This window comes from Oncorhynchus tshawytscha, linkage group LG06 (assembly GCF_018296145.1).
Source record: "Oncorhynchus tshawytscha isolate Ot180627B linkage group LG06, Otsh_v2.0, whole genome shotgun sequence".
Taxonomy (NCBI): domain Eukaryota; kingdom Metazoa; phylum Chordata; class Actinopteri; order Salmoniformes; family Salmonidae; genus Oncorhynchus; species Oncorhynchus tshawytscha.
Genome location: NC_056434.1, coordinates 20,811,318 through 20,818,906, shown reverse-complemented (window position 1 = coordinate 20,818,906; position 7,589 = coordinate 20,811,318). Strand labels below are relative to the sequence as shown.

Sequence of the window (7,589 nt, the reverse complement as noted above, 5' to 3'; positions counted from 1 at the left end):
ACATCGAACCGCAATACATGTACAATTATGTGAATAGCAATACATAACATATCAGAACCTAGGTATGGTGATAATATCATATCATGAGGTCCATGGCAATTCCCATCCCTAGTATTGAGTGTTATGACACGTTCTGCCCAGAGTGAGCTCTCTGCTCATGTCAAAGATAAGAGTCAAGTTGTGTTTCTTTTCTATATTTCCAGCTGTCACGTATCCACTGTTCAACGTAAGTACTTTTTCATTCTCCCCTCTATGGAATCTATATACAGTATATATTTTGTATTTTCTAATTATATTTCCAATATTCCAATATATATTTCCAATATTTCTATTATATTTCCAATATTCAAATCTTACTGGCATTAAGGACTGCTGGAAAAATGTAACATTTAAGTAGAAAAGTGTCAGATCTTCACACCTTTAAAATGCATTACTGTAAGGTGGAAGAGTATTATATTGAAACTGGTGTGAGGTAACTGAGGTCCAAAGCAGAGTCCCACTACAATGTCCTGATATATACCCGAACCTCTTCCTAACTCCTTTCCTCCAAGCTAGTGTCACCGTGGACAGAGCTTTTCATTATTGTACCTCAACCATTTAACTGCGGACGTGTCCATCACCTACATTTCATCAATGCATTTTGTTCACGTCAGGCTAACCCTCAAAGAAAAGATTACAATAGCTATGAATAGCTATGAATAGCTCCAGTTAAGTTACAGCTACATTAAAAAGCCATTAGTTTGGCTGAGTTGAGGTTTTAAATGAAATAATCCCTGCAGTAGCACAGAGGGAACAGAAACACGAGCCCAGCTATATGACCCCCACTTCAACTGGAGTCTGCCATTTTTAGTACCTAGCTGAGATCCAAAAGAACCCACATGAAGGGTATTGTAATTACTGGTTATGGTCCTGTAATACGTATTTATTAAAGCCTTGTCAGCATTTCCCCTTTGACCGATGCACAGACAGGTTCTTGCCTTACTGATGCAATGGCAAAGGAAAGACTGGTAACTGGCGTCAGCGACTCAGGACCTGAAATGGGCTATTTAGTCAAGAGAAATGTGTTATCTATCCTCTTCTACACTGGCAACAGCATTTACTACATATTCTTATAAGGGCACAAGACGAGACCCAAATGCAGACACAGGAGGCAGATGGTTGAGCTCCAATATTTATTACACCAAAAGGGGTTGGCAAAAGGCAGGTCGTGGACAGGCGAGAGTTCATAAACCAGGTCCGATTCCAAACAGAACAAGGGGATAGGCAGGCTCAAACAGGCAGAGTGGTCAGAACAGGCAGAGTGGTCAGGCAGGCGGATTCGGCGTCAGGACAGGAAGGGTCAAATCCAGAAGGGCTAGGAAAAAAACAGACTGAATAATAGGAGCTAGGAGAAACGTTGGTTGACTTGGCAAAACAAGACAAACTGGCACAGAGAGACAGAAATTCCTTCGGACGGGTGCCAGCATCAGCAGACGAACGAGTGTTCCCAAGACCCGACCTCTCACACCGGCATTCTCGTAGGTGCTCATCAATGGCGATGAGGGAATCGAGGTCCCGTGGTATTTCCAGAGCTGCGAGCTCATATGCAGTAGTTTGAGCTGCCTCTCTCCCGGGCACCGGAGAATCAAAAACCTTCGGCACTTCTGCCATGAATTCCTCCAGGCTGTGGCACACAGCAGATTGCTGCTCCCACACAGTTGCTGCTCAGGATAGCACCCTTCCGGACATTAGCATGATTAAAGACTATCTTTGATTGGTCCAACGGGAACGAAGAGGGCTGATCGCCTGCATAACGCTCCAGAGGTAAGCAGGGTTCTCAAGGGGCCAGGAAAGGTTGAACAAATCCACTAGTAGTAGAAAGGTTACTGGGTGATTGGGAGGTCTCAGAGGTGGACGGCTGCCTATGAGCTAACTCACTGATTTGCTCCATTATAGTCTTGAACCCTTGGTCGTGGCGTTCAGTCAGAGAACGCAGCCCTGGAAGGTACAGCAGTAGCTCCTCATGCCTCCCAATGGTGGCTCCCTGTAGGGAGACAGCGTGATGGAGCTGGTCTCAGTCTGCTGGGTCTGTCATTGCCAGTTCTTACTATAAGGGCACAAGGCGAGACCCAAATGCAGACACAGGAGGCAGATGGTTGAGCTCCGATATTTATTACACAAAAGGGGTAAGCAAAAGGCAGGTCGGGGGACAGGCGAGAGTTCATAAACCAGGTCAGAGTCTAAACAGTACCAGGGGATAGGCAGGCTCAAGGGTCAAGACAGGCAGAGTGGTCAGGCAGGCCGATTCGGACAGGACAGGCAAGGGTCAATACCAGGAGGGCTAGGAAAAGACAGAGACTGGGAAAAATCAGTGGCTAGGAGAAATGCTGGTTGACTTGGCAAAACAAGACAAACTGGCACAGAGAGACAGGAAAAACAGGGATAAATACACTGGGAACTAATGGGGGAAACAGGAGACACCTGGGGGTGGGTGGAGACCATCACCAAGACAGGTGAACCAGATCAGGGCATGACACTTCTTCTACAACAACATTCAGTATATCTTCTTCTTCTACACTGGCAACAACATTCACTACATCTTCTTCTTCTACAACATTCAATACATCTTCTTCTTCTTCTTCTACACTGGCAACAACATTCACTACATGTTCTTCTACAACATTCAATACATCTTCTTCTTCTTCTTCTACACTGGCAACAACATTCACTACATGTTCTTCTTCTACAACAACATTCACTACATCTTCTTCTTCTACAACATTCAATACATCTTCTTCTTCTTCTTCTACACTGGCAACAACATTCACTACATCTTCTTCTTCTACAACATTCAATACATCTTCTTCTTCTTCTACACTGGCAACAACATTCACTACATGTTCTTCTTCTACAACAACATTCACTACATCTTCTTCTACACTGGCACCAACATTCACTACATCTTCTATCCAATAGATGTTCTCACACTTTTCCAAAATAGTGTCAGTGAAAGTGTGGCTTGCCGTTCTAGTTTTCCCTCCTCACAGCCTCCTTATGGGACTTTATTATGATAATATTTCCATTGGCGTTGAGTGCTGTGAGGACAGGACCTGTGCCTTGTGTTTAATGATTCATCACCTGAGGGGTAATATTCACTGACAATTGAGATCATTGTGTATTGTGTATTTGGTAGAACAATCACTTTTTACTGGGTCCCGCGTATATGGTCCAAGAGTAGTATTCACATTTTGTGGATCCAGATGTTTCCGAGTAATCTGTTGTTTATTTTATTGGATTACATTCACAGGTTGTCCTTAGCCATTAGGGGACCCATTGTTGATGTAGGAACTTTGCAATATAGGCTATTAACTAACGTTTGTCTCTCATATGCAAAGCTCTATTTTTGTAATTTGGTGTTTTTTGTAACTGTAGATGCCGGATACTGTAGATGCTACTTCTGTGGTTTCTCGTGCCATTTGATATTCCTTGTTATGACTGTTGTGTTTTGTGTCGTTGAAGTTATGAATTATGCAAACCCAGTTATCCCTTAATCTTGTTGGGGGGGGTTCAATATCATTCTCACGATACCTCACGTCAATGGAATATGCCCTTTTGCCAATTACTTTTTTGAAACTCACATTTGCATATTTCTGAACTATCATTGAATACACACATATGACATGTATCAAGTCAGGACATAATATCACCGGAAATTTTACAGCAAAGGTTTATTTACAATTCCTTATACATTTAGTAAATTCCATACAATACACAATTTACACATGAAAAAGAAAGACAAATGGGCAACGCCATGCAGTACATGTCATGTAATGATTAAACAGAGAATTCTCAGAAATGGATTTATATAATGCGTTTATGGGTCCCCAAGACATCTTCCAGAGCACAGTGGCAACCATACAAGTCTCTCTTAATAGGTCAGACAATATGGAAAGATCCAACGCTCGCTTCGCCAGAGGATATTCCTGAATAAGTTACAGTCTCCCTGAGAGCAGCCAGACTGTACAGGAGAGGACAGATGCATGTACTCATGCTGGTGGCACAGGCACACTCAGAAATCAACCTGAAGCCAAGGCAGGGCTGTATAGTGTCAGTCAGTCTACAAGCACTAGTACCTCAACATTCTACAGGACAAGTGGGAATACGAGACTGTTGAATTACCATGGAGAAGTAGCGAAAACTAAGTGAACATTTTTAAATTGTCATTTATCACTTATTATGTGAAATGTGAAGCACGAACCTGTCTGGGAATTTTTAGAACCTGAAACTGTGTCTGGAATCGAGGGGATCATGTCATTTGACTATTTCTTCTGTATTAAAAGGAGATCTTTGCAATCTGTTTTCTGTTTGAGGTTTTTCTTCCACAACATCGCCATGTTTCTACATTTGAATAGGAAACTCTCTTCCATTCCTCTCTCCTCTTAAAGCTAATGCATCAGGAAACTGGAAACTGATTAGAGACTGTTCGGATAGTCCTTACTATTTCTCACACAATGTGTTATGTAACATTGGCAATTATACTTACTCTGTCTCTCAACCTCCCTCAAAGCCTCTTCATGAATCATCTACCAGTCAACTTATCAGAGCACGTTACCTTTAAACAGACTACTTCCAGAAGTGACAACTACAGCTTCAGATAAGTGATGGACAGCGAGGCCAAAGACCACCTTTCCCCCCTTTTTCTCTACAACAGCTCTCTGTAATTATTCAAATCGATCACAAGATAATCTCACCCTTCTCCCACAAGTGACTCCAGAAGCGACTCCTCTTTGGTGTTGCAAGTCCTCCAGTTGTTGAACAGTTGTTGCTGTGGCCCCTCTCTCTCACCTCACACCCTACTGTGGTTAATGAGAGTTATCTTTTCTACACGTGGACCCAATTACCATCATCTTACTCGTAGCCTGGATGCAACAATCTGCTCCAAATAAGCTGATTGGTTTATTTTAATGAACTGCTGGACTGTCCATTCTAAGAGGGTTTAACATGCCCATGATGGTAGAGGTCATTGATAATGACTAGAGGGCCATAAATGATAATTTCCACGTAACGCTTTCTAGAGGCACTGTACAATATACTTGTTAAATCTATTTGATCCCGAGTATCTATTTTCTAAGATATTTTTTGGGCTGTTGCTAGTTTCAGGTTGTGTGAAACATCTAAACCCCTTTTTTTGTACAATAAACTGTACAATAAACTGTACAATAAACTGCACAATAAACTGTACAATAAACTGTACAATAAACTGCAGAATAAACTGTACAATAAACTATACAATAAACTGTACAATAAACTGTACAATAAACTGCACAATAAACTGTACAATAAACTGCACAATAAACTGTACAATAAACTGCAGAATAAACTGTAGAATAAACTGCAACGGTTTCAATGCACTTCGTTCCCTGAGGTTTGGCTGACTGACCTTTAAGAAAACAAAAAAATGGAGCCAATTTAAAGGTATGGTCGTTTAAATGTTGAACATACTCGACCACAGACCTCTCTTGTGCCTAAATTATATCCACATGCTGTCTGGATATCAACTTGTTTGGTTGTTTGTGACAGTCTCGGTTAAACCCTTCAAAGTAACCCCAAGTGTATATGTAATGTATTTCCTAATTAACAGCTGGGCTGATAACTACGAGCCAGCCATGTTTGTTTCCTTCGTGTTCTACAGGCACTCATTTGGGTTTGGATTAGTTCAGCTCTAGGAGCTTTCCAGCAGTCTGAAGGGACCCACAGCCACCCACTACATAGATAAACAAGTTTGGACCTACTATCAATGGGGAACTTTCCTCCAATTACTGAATCCAATTAAATGGGCCTCTTTGAATGTCTTCCCACTTGCCACTCTAATGCCCAAGCACTGGAGAACCTCTAAAACTCATACTCATTGATGGGTAGAAAGATGGCATGTTCATAATTGGTTCTACTGAAGGACTGTTTAAATAAAACTTAATTCTCCCAGAGCCTATTTTCCCTTAGGGAAACAAATTTGTGGAATTGGTCCTGTAATAATCAGAGGCCTGTCTGCAAGTTAACTATATTAATAATAAGTTGTTGTTTAGTAGCTATGGGGAAATAGTACCGTTGAGATAAATGTGTCCCTCTGGAAAGGGACTGCGTTCTCTAAACTGAAAATATGATTGTACACTTCTTGCTAAAAGTTAATGCGTCATGCAGAAAGATATGAAAACATTATAATGGGAGCAGATTGCAGAAATATCAGAAATATATGTGGCACTGACAGTGTAAAATGATGACGTAACATTTAAGTGATTGTTATACACTGTAATTCAAAAAGCAATTGAATCCTGTACAAGCTCACTTACAAATACACTCGGTATACCATAACCAAACCTACTGAAGGATTCACCCTATTTACCAGCAGTACCTGGTGCAGTATATAATTGGCTTGTCACGTGATGATTTGCAAGGGCTCTTAGGTCAAAATAGAACATAGCTATTGCACTTGATGAGACAAAGACAGACACTCCCACATTTAACAACAATACAGTCAATTTAGTCTTGGAACTAGCCCAGCTAATTATCTGCAATGTATAAATAGGGTTTCTTCTCTGATGTCGATTTGTTTTAGTTTTTTACATTCCTGACAGTAATGTTGGGGGGGATGTTGAAGAACAGACAGAGAGGTGTGTTGGATGAGTACTTGGGGACTTTGTGGGAACTGAGGACTGAAGGGAATTGTGCCATCCCCCACAATATCCTCTCTCTCTCAGGTCCCCTACCGCAGGCTCTGTTCAGTCAACTGCTGAGATGCGTTTTGATAAGGGATGCTTGTGTTGGCTGGGGCCCGGTACATGTTGGATTCAGGTTAGAGAAAAGGTCTGGATCTCAGTTGGCAAAGTGACATGCTTATTTGGAGAGAAAAACGCTAGAAACAAGTGCACTAAGAAGCGTCCTCTGTTCCACAAACTCGATAACTCCTTGCACCTCATTGCATCTTCTTAAATAATGCCTCTTTTTGGCAGCAAAGACTTCCCGGTTTCTAGAAAAGGGGCCCACTGTCTGTTACAAACAAACTAGATCACTAGGACCTCATGTTCCTTTGATCTTGAGGGACTCATGAGTGCAATGGAAAGTGTTGATCGATTATGAAGTGTTTAGCATTTTGATTGGCGTTTACAGTTGCAGTTGGTTATAACTCAAGCGATCAGAGATATCAGAAAAGACGGTTGGTTAACGATGGTTAATGTGGAGCGCGATAAATCCAAATATTCCTCGGAAATTGGTTTCCTTCTTAAAATCCTATTAATGCCAATTAAATAAATACCCTTTGCTTTACTGGACTGATGAAAGCTAAAGAAATGTATTTCTTCTCAAGGAATACAATGAATACTGATATGTATTGCCAAAACCTTCCAGTAAGTTTCAGAGAAAAAAAGTCTTAATTTCTCTCTCCTGTGTGGTTTTGCTGGAGAAGTTAATGCTTCAATAGATTACCGTACTGTGTTCAGAGAAAGTTCACATCCAACATCACCAGGCTGACACAACTTGACATTTCCTTCTTTTGTTTGTGAGAGTACGTCATCTTCATTTCTAACCCAAAGACCTAGGAATAAATTAAAGTTATT

General features: G+C 41.2%; 1 protein-coding gene across 2 annotated transcripts in view; it reads right to left on the bottom strand.

Annotated features, from left to right (window-relative positions):
• Nucleotides 1-3,688: 3,688 nt before the first annotated feature.
• Nucleotides 3,689-7,589, bottom strand: part of LOC112244777 (cartilage intermediate layer protein 1) — a 33,386-nt gene continuing 29,485 nt past the window's right edge. For both annotated transcript variants that reach the window (XM_042323067.1, XM_024412556.2), the window contains one exon: nucleotides 3,689-7,567. The gene's annotated coding sequence lies outside the window, so the exon portion shown is untranslated. The remainder of the gene's footprint in view (nucleotides 7,568-7,589) is intronic.